At 37.0% G+C, this 18,683-nt stretch overlaps 1 long non-coding RNA gene across 16 annotated transcripts in view; it reads left to right on the forward strand.

Moving 5' to 3' along the window:
- The window catches only part of LOC141515237 (uncharacterized), a 130,021-nt gene that overhangs the window by 27,764 nt on the left and 83,574 nt on the right, over positions 1–18,683 (forward strand). For all 16 annotated transcript variants that reach the window (XR_012476276.1, XR_012476281.1, XR_012476283.1 and 13 more), the window contains exons 2-4: positions 13,662–13,802; positions 14,958–15,060; positions 15,821–15,948. This is a non-coding gene — a long non-coding RNA (uncharacterized LOC141515237). The remainder of the gene's footprint in view (positions 1–13,661; positions 13,803–14,957; positions 15,061–15,820; positions 15,949–18,683) is intronic.

Consider the following 18,683-nt stretch of genomic DNA (forward strand, 5'->3'; position numbering starts at 1 on the left):
AAACTGGACCTCTGAGGTATTTGCCGGCTCTAGTTCAATGATGCAGTTTGTTAGTGATTATTTCCTCCAAAATTTGCTTTCTCCATGAACTTGTCTATATATGTGGTTCATTGAATAATAATGAATAATGATGATAATTACTATTATAACTAGCATTTATAGTTTTTCTTCATGGTTTGCAAAGTGCTTTACATGTTATTTCATTTGATACCCACAGGTAGGTGCTGTTCTCATCACCATTTTACAGATGGGGAAACTGAGGCCAAGGACTGTTTCATTTTTAATTTTTTGTATTCCCCCAGCTCTAAATACTAGGCCTGGTATTCAGTCATTTATTGAAACAACTACTATGAATTGGCTGCTGTGCCCAAGCACTTGGGGAATACAAAACAAAAAATGCAAACAGATCCTTCCCTCAAGGAAAGGCACTGGTATTGTTTGGTAAGTATTGAATTAAACTGAATTCCATAGACTTGCATATAGTACAGAAGGTACAAATTGAGCCTCATTGTCCCCAAGAATAATTATATAGAGAGAACAGTAAAGTCTATTTTTATTTTGAATGAGATATCAAAGTTGTTCAGCCAATAATATGGGTAAAATTAGACTGGGAAAATCCTGGGATTTCTCTATTGACTCTTTCCCTGAGGACAGACCATGATAGAAATGTTTCAGGAAATTTTAGTACTATGTAGTTTTTTTTTTTTAAACAATTTTCTTTGGAATAAAGATGTGTAGTTTTGGAAATGTAACAAATTGTGTTGTCCCAAATGTAGCCTTTCAAACATTTTGAGAGACTAAGTGGAAATGGACTCCACTGCCATTGTCACTTCCCCATCATTCCTCCCTATTGTGTTTTGGACTGATTGATCACTGGCTTGTTGGTGAAGTTTTAGAAGGCAAAGTGTTGACCTGGACAACCTCATACTGCATTTCTCTATCTTTATACTCAAACACTGTATAATCCTGGATCCGTAAGACTTGGTTATAAAACTGGGTGAGAGTGAATTTGAAACTTTAGCATTTCTACAATTATATTAATGTGTATTAGATAGGAATATAATGTTTATTATTATTAAATAAGTTAATGATTGACAGTGAGATCCTAAGATTGTAGCCTTAGATGTGAAAGAGAGCTTAGAAACTGCCTGGTTTCTGAATTCTAAATTTAGCATTCTGTGGACTTTAAAAATAATTCTATATAGCTTATTTTATCAATTTATTATTTTAAAAAAGTTGTTTGATCTATTTTATTTTTATATTGCAATTATTTAGAAATTCTTCCCATATCTACCCTGAGAGGGCTCTTGTAAACCATAAAACAATCAAGTAAAACTAGTCTAACAGTGACACACAAATACACACAAAATTCCTCATCTGTGGCACACCCTCACACACCCTTCTATTTTTTTCTTTTTCTTTTTTTTGCAAGGCAAATGGGGTTAAGTGGCTTGCCCAAGGCCACACAGCTAGGTAATTATTAAGTGTCTGAGACCGGATTTGAACCCAGGTACTCCCGACTCCAAGGCTGGTGCTTTATCCACTGCACCACCTAGCCGCCCCTATTTTTTTCTTAATTAACAAAAATCTATTTCCTTTCCATCTCCGACTCTCTATTTTTCTTATTTTACAGATAAGAAAACCAAGGCACAGGAAGGCAAACTTTCTCAAGGTCTCAGAGGGGGCAAATAACAGAGACAGTGGTTGAAACCAGGTCTTTTAAATGCAAATCCAGTTTTCTTTATGCTCTATCAGAGTTCATGTTTTTTAAATATAACTCTCAAAGACTCATTCTCTTCAACCCACTGAATGTATGTGGGCATTTTCCAGTTTTGCCTACTTACTACCTCTTTTTCTCTCTCATGGAATCACTAAAGGAGTCAAAGTGTCTTCCTAAAATAAACAGTTTGACTTCTTTCTATAAACATAGATTTCCATGAAAACAAACCATAAAGGGAAATAGACACAAAAAGCATATCCCATTTCCTTTAGGCTCACTGCCTAATTTTCATTTATCCTGATGCCCAATTTCATTAGGTTTCTTCTTAGTTTGATTTTTAAGGTCTAAAGGCGACTATTTATTTTCATAAGTGGCATAATGGCTGAGATTATTGAATACACAGGAGGATTTTTCCAGATGTTGCTGTTGTTGTTGAGTCATTTCATTCCTGTCCGGCTCTTTGTGACCCCATTTGTGGTTTTCTTGGCAGAGATATTAGAGTGGTTTTAGATAGGAATAATCTACTTAAAGAACATTATAGCTTTTGAGATTTTTATCCCCAAAGTCATCAGCAATGGGTACGCAAAGATTATGGCTACACAGGGCAAAAATGACTGTTCATTTTAATGAAATTAAAAATCCAGAGAGTGAAAATAACTAATCAATTCATGCAAATTACAGGACAAATTTGTCAAGTTGCGTGATGACTTGTTGGGTTTATGGATTAAAATGATTGGGTGAAATCTTTACTTTTCAAGTAAGGGTTGCTACAAGCTCAGTTTTAAATCCACATTATCCCTTGGGCATGTCACTTTAAATAATCCTGGGATTATTTTAATATAATAATAATAATATAATAATCATTTTAACAGTAATGCATCACATACATGTAATATATAATATAATAAAATGACATGATTGAAAGAATCCTCAAAAGGTGGAGTGAAGTGAGGTGGTAATAGAACCAAGAATTCTATCGGAAGTGTCAAACTGCTTAAAAACAGATTGATATATAATTGGAAAATGATTCATGAACTAAATGAAAATACAGTATAACAAAGATAACGTTGCTTTGTGGGGTTTTTTTTGTCAGTATGTGATCTATAGGAATCCCTTTCTATAATACTGCTCTAAATGAATTTTGAGATGATACAATAATGACAGTAAAGGGAGAAAATTGTACTTTAACCATATATATATATAATGAAATATTATATTAACCTTTCTTTCAATAGCATTTCAAGTGTCACCAATCAAAAAGATAAAGGAAAAAAACCAGTGTAATAAACATGATTTGATAGTTGATATCAATGGTTTCTACTTTTAAGGTGGTGCAATAACCAATTCCTGGCCCATAGTAGGCACTTAATGTCTATGACGACATTTTCCTCTTTGATCATGGAGGAAGAACATCATCTTCCTCATAATCACTTAATAAAATACTTGTTAAAAGCTACTCAGATTTTCAAATTGAAGAATTGCAAAGCACATCACATATATTATGTCCTTCAATAAGAACTAATTATAATAACTGACTCCGGTGTAAAGCTCCAGTGTTATGCGAACATGCACTTGATGTTTGTTATCTCATTTGATCCTCACAATAACCCCTTTACATAAGTACAATAGCTTTTACCTTTGGGGTCACAGAGGCAGAGAAGAATTAATGACTTATCTGAGTTCATTAAAGATAGGATTTGAACCCAAGAGTTCTTTGTTCCAACATGCAGTGTTTTGTAGGGAATATGGAATAGTATTTGGAATTAGGAAGATGTGGAATCAATAGAAATTTTGAGCTATTTGGGGGTGGGGGGAGACTTTCATAATTCCCCATGGGTATGCCTAGAATGTAAGGATCAGAAATCGGTATCCTAAGGAAAAGGCCTTTCCATTCTATCCACAAAACTCCATTTGCTAATTTCCAAATTGAAAGTAGGAAACATCAGGAAGAAACTTTGATCCATTATTTAAGAAATCAGGAATTGGAGGTGGACTTTTTCTTTCCTCCTTTACACTGGAAGCCATCACAAATAGTTTAGGTTGACATCTAAAGACAATACAGAATAGCTCAGGAAATACTAACTATAGCTCTACATTTTGGGAACTTGGAAGGGGACCAAGAAGGTACCATTGGGAGAGGCGGGTAAGTTAGTGTTGACGTTACATCTTTGGTAAGTTCCATGAACCAGATTTAAGGTATGATAGCTGTCATCAGTGAGTCTTCTATCACTAAGCAGAAGCCTAGGGATATCTTGGGACTCTCCCCACTCACCCAATTGCACTTAATAAAAATTTAAGAAGGGAATTCCTGGTGTAGTGTCCTTTCTTTTCTCTACTTATCAGTCATGTGACTTTGAATAAATCATTAACCTCCCTGTGCCTCTTCTTCCTTGCCAAGAAAACTGAAGAGATTGGATTTTGTGAATAATGAGCCTCTTCTAACCCTAAAATTCTATTAAGACCATGATACTAGCCTGGAAAAAGGGAAGTAGGTGTACTCAACAGAACACTGGCTCTACCTGTCCTTGAGGTTCTTTCTCAAACCTTTTCAGTTTACAAGATTGTAAATCGTCACACCTTTGTATTTGAGCAGTGGCTCCATGTTAGAATGTTGAGATTCATTAATCTGTAACTCCCTTGTATCCAGAAAATAAACAACTAGAAAACTCTAATAACAGAATTCTCTTCTTTCACCTCCTTTCTCTTTCCTCACTATTTCTCCTTTCTTTCTTCTTCCTGCTTCTTCCTTTTTCTTGATATTCTCTGAGAGATAAATATTAAAAAACTTTTGTACTTTTTAGAAATTTCTTTTCAAAAGAAAGGGAGAAAAAGCACCTTCAGGCTTTTCTAAGGAGGATTTTTTTTCACCTTCATTTCTGTTATCTTCTATATCTGTATTATTTGACATGAGTCATTAATATTAATAATTGCAACCCCTTTGATAGTGTAGACAGAGATTTGGGTTTGGAGCTAGAAAAACCTGAACTCAAGACCTCCTCTGAGACATTCTAGTTCTGTGACCCTGAGTAAGTCCCTTGGCATCTCATTGCTCTAGGTACTCTCTAAATTTATAAATTGAAAAATGCCGAACTGTAACAGTTTTGTGAGAGTTTTGCACCTGGAACTCCCATCATTAATGAAGTCAGAGAACTGGTCAAACAAATGATGACCTAGAGGCTCTGGAAGACCTTTGAAATATCATGTCTCATCCAAGTAAGATGGCATCATTTCTGATGGAAGATAAAATCTAAAGCTTTTAGTCAGAAAGACTTTAGGCCAAATTCCATTTATGACATTTATTTCCATGATCAAGTTACTTAATGCTACTGAAACTTAAGCAATCCTCCAAGACACATCAATTAAACTTGAAAAAGTCTAAGATCTGTTTTGTCAGAGGAAGCTCTAAGAGAAATCCTCAGTGTCTCTTTCATCATGTCCAAAGTATCCATAATGATGCTTATAGTACTTGCCTCTCAGCAATACGATCAGCTCAAATGAGATAATATATGTAAATTCTTTTGCAAATCTTTTACTCACATATCCACGAATATGGTAGAGCAGGAGGTATGAATCCTTCTTCTCTCTACCTCTTGTGATACTAGGCAAGTGAACACATTTCCCAGGGGCTTAGTTCTATTTTAACTTTCTAATATAATGTAACATAAGAAATCTAGAGGGAAGAAAAGAGGAAAGGTTGGGAGAAGGAAAGAGGGAATAAAGTGAAAAAAGAAGAGAGAGAAGAAATGGGGACAAAGAGAAAGAAAACAGGAAAGCAGAGAAGGGAGGAGAGAAGGAGATTTGCACCCCCACAAAATTGTATTACTTTGGACTAGCCTTGAAAATCTTGGGTTCAAGTCCTCGATCTGTGTGACTTTAAGTAAATTACTTATTCTTTCAGTGTTCTGGACTGATTCCTATATTCTTTTTAGTTACAGTCACTTTTGCCAGGTGTTCAAATAGACTAGTTGTGCCCAACCTTGTGTTAGAGTGTTCCAAGTTTGGATTGGTCTGATCAGCCAAGGTTCGGCCACACTGTCATTTGTCCCAAATGTAGTGATGTCATTTTGGTCTTCTTCATTAACGAAGGATAAGAACCAACCAGCTTTGCCCACCTCTTTTGATGGATAGCAGCTTCCAGGTCTCTCTATATTAGTGTAGTTGGAGCCATAGCACCCCCACTTCCCACCAAAAGAAGGAAGTGGATATACATCTATAGCTATAGAAAGAGAACCAGAAAAACTAACTTCCAATAAAACCTCATCCTTCAAGACAATAGCTTTCAAGTATCTTCTTGCATTTTATTTTGGGACCCATAGCTTTGTCTTCTATGTGCATTTCCTCTAAATCATGACTTCCTTTTAAGAGAATTAGTCTCTCTGGATTGGTGACGTATTACCTCAGTAGCTTCACTAATTAATTCAGTTCTGCATTGGCAAGCCAGTCTTGGCAACTTGCTTTCCTCAGCATTTTCCAGTTGGGTCAGAGGAGGTACCATCACAAGAGATGAATTAGAAAGTTAGGAAATCTTCAGGAATGAGGCTGGTTTTTTTTTGCCATCTTGAGACTTCTTGTGGTAAATGAAGAGGTTCTGAGTTGCATTCTTTTCATTTTAACAATCCTATTGTGCTTGCCGTGGAGTCTCTCCATCCCACACAGTTCAGATCTTGCAGGGGACTTCTCAAAATGAATCTTAAACTATCAGATTCTAAAGTGAACCTGTTTCTCTGCTCAAAATCCTTATATTTAGAATTTACTGAAGTTTTACAAGACCTCAATTTTCTGTGCATGATGTAAGCCACAATTGGTATTTGAGAACTTATTTTTGAATTGGTCACTTTATGTGCTGGCTTGGGTCAGAGAATCTGAGTTCAAATTTCACCTCTTCTACTTCTTGCCTGTGTGACCTTGGACCTCTGTGGCCTCAACTAGGGGGTCAGTGGATGACATCTAATGATCAATCTCAACTCTAAATCTGTGATTCTATACAGAGCTGAATTTCTTTATGTTTAAAGTGAGGTAGTTGGACTATAGCACCTTTAAGACCCCTTTCACCTCTAAGTTTTTGATTATATTATTGGGGCAGCTAGTTGGCACAGTGGATAGGGAACCCACCAGACCAGGAGTCCAGAAGATCTGAGTTCAGATTTAACCTTAAACTTTACTGGTTGTATGACATTGGGCAAGACACTTGTGATGTTCTAGTTTGTTCATCTTTAAAATGCGGATATTGATAAGATATTAATAGTACCTAATTTCCAGGTTTATTGGGAGGATCAAATGAGATGATGATTGGAAAGTGTTTCACATGGAGTTTGGTTCATATAAATCATGTAAATGCTTTATAAATGTTATATTTTACTATCATTCTGCACCACATAAAATCTATTTAGAATGCAAATGTCCAAAAGCAAAGAATGCAGATGTCCTTGGGCAGAGATCATTCCAACTGGAGGCTTGTTTTATTACAGGTACATGTTTTATAAACAGGGGGCTTTTATTTGAGCCAAGATCCTACCTGTGAATGATCAAGTGTTTTTTAAACAGGGATTTTAGTATTTCAGTTAATCAACCAATAAATCATGAAACATTTACTAAGAACCTGCTGTGGGCTTGTCACTATGGGATAAAAAATGAAATAAGAGCTGCCCTTTAAGAGCTGAGGAAGGGAAAGAGAATAGAGGAAAGGAGGGGAGAGAAGAAAGCAAAGAAAGACCGAATAAGAGAGAAGCAAGAGTTGCGCATTGTAGTTTAAGGGCTTGGGTTCAAATCCAGTATCCTGACTGTGTGACCATGGGTAAATCATTTAACCTCTCTGTGCTCTAGACTGATATCTGTGATTCTTTTAAGTGACAGATCATTTTGCTGTGCTCTCTTGATGGACACTGGGACAGCACGCCACTTCCTACCAAAAAAGAAAGTGTCCATTTAAGTCTATAGTTTTTATGGGGAGAGATGACATGACTTACATTTTGCTTATGGTAAATGCTTAAAATGTTTTTACTTTTACCCATTCATTCATATGCAGAACAATCATAAGCAGAATAAATACAATGTTGGTTAGGGATAGAGGGCACTAGCATTATGAAAATAGGATGGAAATAGAACAATTACTCTCCTTGTCCACAAAATTACTTTTCTGTTCTCTGATGATAAAAATAATAGTCCAAACTCATCTCAAGGAGAGAAAGTGAGAGAAAAGGAAACCCTGAAAGCGTTTTAGGGTTGGCAATATTTTTTGACTAGAAAAAAGCTTAGAAAAATTAATTTAAAAATAAGTGCTAAAAAACAGGACCAAAGATTTGTTCATCTCATAGGCCTTTAATAAAGATTAAAATAAAAAGGACATTTTGAGCAAGTCTTGTTGTTATTTCTGGTTGTTATTCATGATATTCTCCTAGGAATAAAATGTGCCAGAGAGAAGCAACTTGACATTATCAGCCAAAATAGTAGCAGGAGTGAGAGGTGATCCTTAATCTGTGTTCTTTCCTGAGATTCTGATGCTAGAAGCAAAACTCAGACAGGGAGAAAACAGGGAGGGGAAAAAAAAGAAAAAGAATCAGATCTAACTGACGTGTCCCCCAAAATATTAAGGAGGATTGGCTTGCCTACCTAGTGAAGTATTTGCAATTGTTTCTGACATGTGAATGAACTGGAAACCGAGGAGAAGATTGAAAAAACATTGAAATGTGATGTCAGTCTTAGAAAAAATGAAATGAGTGGCCCCAGAAATGATCATTCTTTAAATCTGACACCCATCATTAATAAACCAATGGAGCAAATATTGAGAGGAAATCTGTCAACATCCCAAGGATAATATCATCTCGAACAATCATACTTTTAATGACTTTGTTTTGCATGTTGTGTGAGTACAACTTGGATTCTGGGAAAATAAAAAAAAAAAACTTGTGAACAAATAATGAATGATGGAGGTAGTGGTTGAAATAATGGTTTAAGAAGTGGGGGGAAGGAGGAAGGAACCCGATGGTCCTTAAAAGTGCAATTCCAGACCCTTCTGGCAATAGCAATATGCAAATCAAATAAAGCTGTCCAAATCACAGCAGCAAGAAGAAAGAATTGAGCTTCCCTGAGCACAACAAGCTCCCCAATTCCTGCTACTGGAAATATATGTTGTGCATTTCGAATTTACAAGGGCTTCTTGAAGCGCTGTTCTCATTAAAATTTATGCTCAGAATTAATACGCATTCATTTAGTTAAGAACTGAGTCACTTGGGTTGAAATTGTCTTCGAGCTCATAAACAAAGCATGATGATGAATGACTTTTCCTCTAGAGCTGCCTAGCAAGACACCACTGAGCAGAACTGGTCTTTTTCCCTCTTTCATATTGATGGCTTCAAAATAGGAATGTAGAACCCTCTAATGGAATTTACAGATAATAAAAAATTGCATTCATAGTTGGGACAGGGCATTTAAATGGACCTGAAGGAGGAAAAGATGTTTCCTGAGGGGAAGACAAGATTGCACCAAGAAAATAAAAGAGCTGTTATTATTTCGGAGAAAAAGTAATTGGAAAAACACATTCAAAAGCCAGGAGACATGTAAACCATAGGAAAGCTTAAGTACCTCATTGGTGCTCGTGAATGGTAAAGCTGAACATGAGATAATTTTCTCCTAAATCTAATTTTCCCTGCTTTACCACTATCATCTTGGCCACTTTAAAGATTCTTTATTTCCTGAATTTTTGATTCCCTCATCTACAGTGTACCAAATTCTTGATAGTTTAAGGTGTCTCCTTTGCTCTTCCTTTTTTGGTCAGGCAAGTTAATACCTTCATGTAGGGGGATGGCCATCTCTTTCCAACATTCCTTTGATTTATGTTTTTTTCCCCCTTCCTGTCATCTTTCTCTCCCAAACTACTCCCCATTCAATCAATTCTAATTGTCGGTATCATCTTTTTTTAATCTTCTCCACCTCCTTTTTCGACCATTTCATTCTCATTTCATCTCTTCCCCTCCAAGATCCATTGTGTTCAAAGAAAAAATCCTTACCTTCAACTCTAAGACCTATCAATTTATCTTTTACTCATTACCTGTTTGTTGTTCCTAAGCCAGGAAAAGCCATTTGCTTCCTTCCTCCCTTATGTAATGTGCAGATACTGAACAAGCCCCTTTCATAGTCAACCTAAATTTCCTCCCCCTTGGGGCTACCAAAGCCTCTCAAACTCAGTTCATTAAACCTTTGTTTATTAAGAAGAAATAGAATAATGGTTCTGTTCCCCCCCCCCCTCAACTTCTTGCCACCTCCAAGCATTCAAGCCTAGCAGGCCACAATCTTCCTGTATGTGGTCCAGGAACACAAGGTTTGTGAGATGATGTCAATAGTCATTTAGCAGTGGGGGCTTGAGCTACTGTGACTTCTCCATAGTTTCTTTTGCCGTGGGTACGTCGGTCCATTTAGATGTCTGTCTACAATAGTGTTGTCCATTTTGGAACTGGAAGCTGAGGAGGAACAAAGGTGAAACTCAGTCTATTCCTATTTCTTTGTGTGGCTCCTTTATAGTGCATTCCTAATGAGTGTATGACCATTTAGGGAGTCAGAGCTGTTTAGAATTTTATAACTCTCTAACAGAACTGTTAACTAAATTTGGACAGGAAGAGAAAACTGCATGATGTGAGGTTGAAGAAGCCAGGTGAGACTAGAGAGGAACTTCACTCAGGGGGAAGAAACATTCCATCTGGTAGCATATCATTTCTTCTTATTATTATTATGATCATTAGCTGCTAAGATTAACTATTTTGGCCCTCTCTAAATTATATCAAATGGAGAAAAACTACAATTGTCCCATCTTAGTTATAGTTCTTGTGTAAGTTAGATTTTGGGGGGAGCTGCTGTTACCCTCTTAGACCTCTTAAGTTTCTATGACAGTATCATTCACAGTCCAGACAAGTTTCTGTCAACTTGAAATGCAGAATTGAGAATAAATAGGAATAAAGATCTAAGCTGAAATGGAACATAGAGGTTATTTAGGTGTAGTGTAACCCCTCCTTTTACTTGTGGGGAAACTGAGACCAAGAGAACTAAAATAACATGCCCAATGTTACTCAGGGAGATAGTGGAAGAGTTCATTTCTATGACTCCAGTCACCATACCAGCTAATAAAATAAACATAGAAATGTTACCCATAGTCTTACCATTTAGAAGGCATTGATATTGGAATCTTTGATTGATGCTGGAATCTTTGAAAAGAGCTGTATCATAAAATTATAGACAGAATTAGAAGATACTTTGGAGGGTGTGTGTGTGCGTGTGTGTGCGTGCATGTGCATGTGGAACATTAGGTGAACTTTATTTAGATATACTCAATTTAGGAGGAAGGAATAAGCACTTATTAAATGCCTACTGTGTGGTAACCATTAGTTCCTTTGCTAAATTAACTGGAAAACTTAGGTAATTAATTTCTTTTGTTGTAAATAGAACTTGAAGGTTAATTTTGCCCCCATTAAAACAGTTGTATCTACACAACCAAACCGGTGAATTCAAAGCCTTATCATTTATGGGAAGAACAAATTTGGGCAGCAATAGTCAAATATTCAATATGTTAAATATCCAAAATGAGGATTTTGGAGCTCAGAATATCTGAACTTGATTCTTCCCCTACTTTTGGCAAGTGAAAGAGAAGGAAAGGGGATACAAAGGTTGCTAGACCTCATCTCTTTCAGAGAAGCCTCTATCCTTCTGAATATTTGCACATACTTTGCTTCCAAGGGTCCTTTCTGAAAGTGTTTGAGATCATCCTTAGGAGTTGGGTTTTTATTCCTTCAAAGCAATTTTGTCAAATTCTGCCAAGACACCAATGTCGGCACATTGGCATGAATCCAAAGGTGATTAGTGCTGTATCTATTATTTAGCATGGTGGAGTGTGTTTGGGTGGATAAAGGGGAAGCCTATAATTTCATAGCTGTTAGAAGAACATTTTTGCTAAACCTCTTTTTATCCTGAAAATTGGTGGAAGAATTTCAGCATTAAAGATTATGTTAGGGCATTGTACAGTAACCATGTTATAATGCCTGAACAATAGTTATTAAATCTTGATTGTAAGGGATCCAGAGTTCATAAATGTTTCCTCAAAAACATTGATTACCATTTTAAATTGATTTATTTTGGTATTTAGCTATCATTTTCAACCATTTGATTTTTTAAAAATGGTATCACTGTTGTAGGCAGCTGCTGGCCAAGGGCCACTGGGGAAAAAAAAAGGTTGATTTAAAATCTGCAAACAAACCCCACCACTTCTATTGCTGCTGCCACCGCTGCTGCTGATGCCACCAACAAGGGGAAAGAATGGTTTGAATTTTTTAAAATAATATATTTTTTGCATCTATCTCCAGAAATTGCTATGAAGTGAAAAGAATCTCATTGTAGGCCTTCCAGAAGGAAGATCCATCCATCCATCCATCCATCCATCCATCCATCTTTCCTTCCTTCCTTCCTTCCTTCCTTCCTTCCTTCCTTCCTTCCTACCTTTCTTTTTCCCATCCCTTCTTCCCTTCCACCTCCCTTCCTTCTTTCCTTTAGCTTCTTCCTTTTTCTGATGACTTTTGCTTTCATATCGGTAAACTATGATTCAACCTTCCAATTCACCCACCTTCCAATACCTCAACCCAGAAGCACCATTAAATCATTACAAGAATTAAAACCCTTACTGTAACAATGAAAGAATAATTTAGCTAACATAACTGGTAGATCAACTGCTTCTGACAATACTATCTACCTTCTGTCCCTGTACCCTCCAACTTCTTTGCCATGAATATTTCCTTGTTTGTTGTCCAGTAGCAATATCTGTAACTAAAGTTTTGTTTTTAATATTCTTTTCATTGATGTCTATTTAGGCCTGGTCTACATTGTTTTACTAGTTCTGTATGCTTAGTATTTCTGTGAATTCTCACTCTTCATCAGTTCATATCTTTTCAGTTATTCTCTGAATTTTTCTATTTATCATTTTTTATTGCTCTATAATATTCCATTTGTCACCTTAACTACTTTATTAGCATTTTGGATGCTAGCTCTGCTGCCTCAATAAAATGGGAAACAATAATCAAACCCTATTTTGTATCTTCATGGGTCATGCTCATTAAATGCTTGGTGATTTTGTTTCCCTGCTGAAATCAGGTGGAAAAAACAAACAAATAAACGACTACCAACCCTCCCTCCCCCAACAGATCAGCTATGTAGACTCTAGCTGACTAAGGCGCTTCTCTTTTTAAAAAGAGCGCTTTACTTAGCCAGTGTAGACATGGCCTGATGAACATTGGAACCACTTCCTTGAAAATTTGAATTTGGAGTTGACCCATTTATATTTCTATAATTCACCATTACATATGGGAGATATAAAAATGTCTGCTGTTTAGGAACACATGGGGTGAAGTAACTGAATTTGACAGTTGTGAGAAAAATGACTTAATTTATTAGGGCCTTGAAAGGCAACCACAGGAGCTCTTGCAAAAGTTAATCAATGGAATATCAAGTCAAAGTTTTAACATGAACTTAAACACATCTGGCAGCAAGGTTGTTCTTGGGGGCTTATATCTGTCATGTCTCAGCTCATCGCCTGTCACAGTGTAATGGGGACTATGTCATTGCTGACCAAGAGGTCACAAATATTGTGGCAAACAACTGGTTCTAAGTTTTCTTTCTATGGACTTTTTTTTTTAACCAAGAAAAACCAAAGTGGAAAAAACAATGTATTTTTTCACTATTCTTTCTTTACTTTTTTCCTTTTCTTCCTCAATTTCTTTAATTCTGACTTTGATCCTTCTTTCTTCCTTTTATTCCTCTCTCCCCTTCCTTTTCACCACCCTTCTTTTTCTCCCCTCTTTTCTTTCCTCCTTCTTTTCTTTCTTCTTCCTTCCTTCCTTCCTTATCTCCCCCTCTTCTTCCTTTCTCTATCTCTCATTTTTTTTAACATAATCTTTTCATTTTGCAGATGCTGTGGGCTGATTTGAAAGCTGCCTTGACTCTTCTGTGATGACTACATTGAGAGAGAATGGCTTCAGGGAATATATTCAGCCAAGCCCCCAAGAAGACTGCCCTGGGGTGAAGCAAATACCCTTGAGATTTAACTCAGGTATATAAGGAACATGGGGGACATGACTTGTTAAAGTTTTCACTTCCACGTTTAACAAGGAGAGTGGGCAAGCTACTAAGGGAATTCTTGCCTTTCTGACATTTTTCATGATACAAAATAAGCCTCCTGGAATATGACATTTTGCCTTTTGGGATTTTTTACATCCTTCTTTTCCCAATGCTCATTAATAAGATATAAATATAAAATGCTCCATCTTTAGATTCTTTACAAAGGAAACTCTTAAATCATCAAATACAAGAAGACCTCAATTTGATGAAATCAATAAAAGGTGAAATAAAACGAGAACAATTAAAGTTAGGGACTGGAAGCACCCAAGATTTCTTATTGGGCTATTAGTACTTTTAGTCATAACATTTAAAAGACCTTGGTACCAATGCTGTCTCCGACATTAGTAGTGTGAACCTGGGTAAGTCACCTTCCTTCTGGGTACCTCAGGTAACCCTAAGATTTACCTGCTCAGCCACCTACTTAACCTGTGTGATCTTGGACAAAATATTTTACCTCACTAGACTGCTCTCTTTATCTCTAAGTTGAGGGGTCTAATTAGCTGACCTCTGAGATCTCCATCTCTAACAGTCTTATTATTATGATCTACTATCTATTTAAGTCAAAGACAGGCTGCCATCTGTTTTGAAGGATACACTTCCCACAACGAGAGTGCTCTCGCATGGATGAAGTCACAGATCTTTCTTATATTCATATTTACAGCATTTCAGAGTTAACAGTCCTTTATCTGTGTTTCCCTTGGAGCACATTTGTTCAGTCCTTTCTTTTTTAAAAATACATTTTTATTAATAGCTTTTGTTTTTACACCACCTACATTTCCCAGTATATCTCTCCATCTTCCCCTCCAAGAGAACCATCCCTTAAAACATAGAATAAAAAAGAGGGGGGGAAAAGTTCAGCAAACCTATTGTTCAATTTTGTCATAAATGAAATCACAAAAATGAAGGAGAAACCAATATTGAAGATATCTTTCCAAAAGCAGTTTGAAAACTATCAACTTACTACCAACTCTTTATTTTTAAGAGGTGTTGGCTAATCTTTCCCTAAAGTGGAGCAAGACTAAGTGAAATAGTGTTAATTCTATTCAGATAACAACCAGATTTCATTTGGTCTATTCTATTTCAAAAGGAGGAAGGGATGCTTCACCAGCTGCTTGGAAGAAATCTACTCCTGGTCACTGAGGATTGGACCCCCTAGAGCTATGGAAAGCGGGCAGCAAATTTTGCTACAGGTGAGTGGGGTCATTGATTTTTCTGCCTTGTCTGAAACAATATGATGGAAAGAATAGTAACTAAATTGAGCCTCAAGAGCAGGTTAAATTCAAAGCCTGGCTTTGGGGCTTTTGAGTTAGAGATCTGAACTCTTATTTTTTTTTCTAAGTGTAAAAATATTGAATGGAAATAGTCATTAGGAAAAAAAATTCAGCATGTTGATTTTTATTTCCTGAGAGTCTTCTATTGTGCACACTTAGCCTTTTAATTTCTTAAGCAAGCTTCCAAACATACTGTTGGCCATTATTATTTTGGTTTATCATAGCTCCAATGCTTACTTTGTGCACAGTTTATATGTTAAATGAGACATTTTTAATGGAGACCTGATGGGGGGGCAGTACTGAAATGTCCCTTAAGAGTTTGGGAGAATCAGGATCTTTTTATGCACTCTAACATTTTATCCTTTGGAGATAAAATTATCCCAACAATTCTACCTTCCTTTCCAGACACTCAACTTTCTAAGAAAAATTCCAAGACAGGCAGTTTTTTGGTTGTTGTTTTTGTCTTTTTTGTCTAATATTTGATGATTTCTTTTTATTTCCTCAGAGTTGAGTAAATATATGTCTGTCTGTTTCTTTTCATATAGCTACATAGATATTTAGATATATAAAATATGTATACATATATGTAAACTGGAATATATATGCATTATCTCACATACACATATCTATAGTTCTTACTACATCGATTATATTTTAATTTTATTTGACTTTTCAACAGGCCTGGTTGGGAGAGAGAGAGAGACACCAGGAGAACAATGGGAATCATGTAATCATGTGTGAGGTTGGCTGAAGAACGTTTTTGACACCACTTGCCCTGTTATAGTCTCTGGGGTTGTTCTTTCCACGGTAAGACAATTAATATGATTTGGCTGTTCAGAGGAAAAAAAATATGCCATGATAATGGGGTTTGTTATATAATGCCTTTTTTTGGTTTTGTTTTATTTTTTAAATAAGAGATGGGGATCATGTTTTCAATAAAAACAACAAGAGTGTTTGGAGTATCAGAAGTTATCCACACACCCTACACACCCTGAATAGAAAGAGTCCCCTGCGAGAGTTTCACTGTTCTGTGGGTTGGAAATCAGAGCAGACAGCCGGGTCTTGTGATTGTCTCCACACAGCATGGGAATGGAATGGCAGATTGGGCATTGGAGTGGTTCAGTCTTAACTCAGGCACTTACTAATTGTGAGACCCTGGATGAGTCACTTGATCTCGGAATTATAGTTTTCATATCTAAAATTACTTGGCTCAATCAGAGAACCAAATAAGACAGGTCAGGCCTAAATGTAAAATAAACGGATAAATAATTGAACCAGTAAAATCTTGCTGAATATTCATAGTCTTTAGTATGAGATAAATACGGTGGGTATTCAGTGCCAAGGGGTAGGAGGTCAGATATAGGGAGAAGAGGAACACTAGTTTAATTAGGATGACTAAGAATAGAATGAGTACAAAAGATTATGTAAAGCATTAAATACCTTCATATTCTCTCTCTCTCTCTCTCTCTCCCTCTCTCTCCCTCTCCCCCTCCCTCCCTCCCTCCCTCCCTCCCTCCCTCCCTCCCTCATCTCTCTCTCCCACTTCTCTCTCTCTCTCTTCCCTTCTCTCTCTCCCCTCCTCTCTCTGTCTCTCTCTGTCTCTCTCTCTCTGTCTCTCTCTCTCTCTCTCTGTCTTTCTCTCCTTCTCTGTCTCTGTCTGTCTCTCATCTCTTTCTATCTCTGTCTCTCTTGTCTCTCTCTGTCTCTCTCTCTCCCCCTCTCTCCTCTCCCCCCCTACTTGCTCCTCCCTTTGTCTTCCTTTCTCTCCTCTCTGTCTGTCTGTCTCTCTTCCCTTCACCCCATCTCATGTTAAAATTAGATACTGAGTCATTCTTTATCAGCTGCCTCTTTTGTGCTAAAATATCAAACTACCGGAAATCCAGATTATTTTGGCAACTCAATCCAAACCTAAAAAATATTCTAGGTAATCCATTACCTCTTTCACAAAGATCAAATCTTTATTATGGGGAAGGTTGCTTTAGGAGGTTGGTGCTAGCACAGTCATTAAAAGCAGATCAAATGGAAATGTCAGGAGGACTGTATTTATTATTAGAGAACCTAGGTTCCAAGATCCCTTCCCCTTCTCTCCCGACAGTACCTACCTAACTCTGGGCAAGTCTTTGCATCTCCCTGGGGTGGCTTCTTTATCTGCAAAATGAGAGGATATGCATGAACTACATGGTTTCTTAAGTTACTTCCAACTCTATAATTGTGTTCCTTTGATCTTGTCTCTCTGTGCCTCAGTTTCCCCATCTCTACAATAGAGAGGTTGAATTAGATTGAGATACAAGGATCCCTGTTCAATCTATGAAACTTTCTTCAGGAAACCCTAATATTATTAGGAGATGCTTCATATTCCCCATTAAGGTGCTAAATTGAATTTCAGTTCTTATCCCTCTGCCACCCCTAAGAATGTTGGTCTTCATCTGTTTACTGTAGGGATCTAGGTTGTGTTCAGGTCAAAAAGTCAAAGCCAGGATGTTTTCAGAAGGCATTTCCTAATCAATAAAGTTCTGGTTGACATAAATACCACTTTGAATACAGGGAACACAGGATACAAGGAAAAGTAGCCAAGAAAATCATGAATGAATTCACCCTCTGATGGATGCTAGCAGGGAAACGTGTCTCCTGTCTTTCTGTAGAGAGGTGGTGGACCATGGGTGCAGAATGGGGCATGGCCAATAGGTTGCTTTCTTTGGTTTAGTTGTACAGCTTAGTCACAAGGGAGAGTTGTACTTGGAGTCATTTGAAATGAATGTGATATGAAAAAAATGCCACATCAAAATATTTTTAAAAGAAAAAAGGATTGGGGCGGCTAGGTGGCGTAGTGGATAAAGCACCGGCCCTGGCGTCAGGAGGACCTGAGTTCAAATCCAGCCTTAGTCACTTAATAATTACCTAGTTGTGTGGCTTGGGCAAGCCACTTAACCCCATTGCCTTGCCAAAAGAAACATAAAAAAAAAAAAGAAAATAGGAATTAAATAGGATACCTTATTAAGCTAGACGAAACCTCAAAGACCGTCTGGTCCAATATTCCCAATTTACAAAAGCAGAAATTGAAGCCCATGAAGCTTAAACAATTTGCCAAAGGTCACACATCCAGTATCATAGAACGAGAACCAGAAGGAACATGAGCCTTATTAAGTAGGATAAGAATATTGTAGGAAATGGAATATTAGATTCTGAAAAATCTGAGTTCAAATCCTGTCTCCAAAGCTATTCCAAATCACACTCTGTGCCTCAGTTTCCTCAATTGGGTTCATTAACTTTAAGGTTCCTTTAACTTTGAATTCTATCATCCTATGAAGACTTGTAGGAGCTCAAAACATAGCTTGTTTTATATTCTTTGTCTTTCCTCCTCCACTTCCCTAGTCCTTGAAGGAGTGTTTTTGATATAGGACTTCCCAGTGGTTAGAGCACTGGGTCTGGAGTCAGGAATTTAAATCTAGACTGAATCACTTACTATCTCTGTGTTCCCTGGATGAGAGTTACTTAACTTCTATCTGCCTCAGTTTCCTCAATTGTAAAATAGCATCTACATC

The sequence above is a fragment of the Macrotis lagotis genome, chromosome 2, assembly GCF_037893015.1.
Source record: "Macrotis lagotis isolate mMagLag1 chromosome 2, bilby.v1.9.chrom.fasta, whole genome shotgun sequence".
NCBI lineage: Eukaryota > Metazoa > Chordata > Mammalia > Peramelemorphia > Peramelidae > Macrotis > Macrotis lagotis.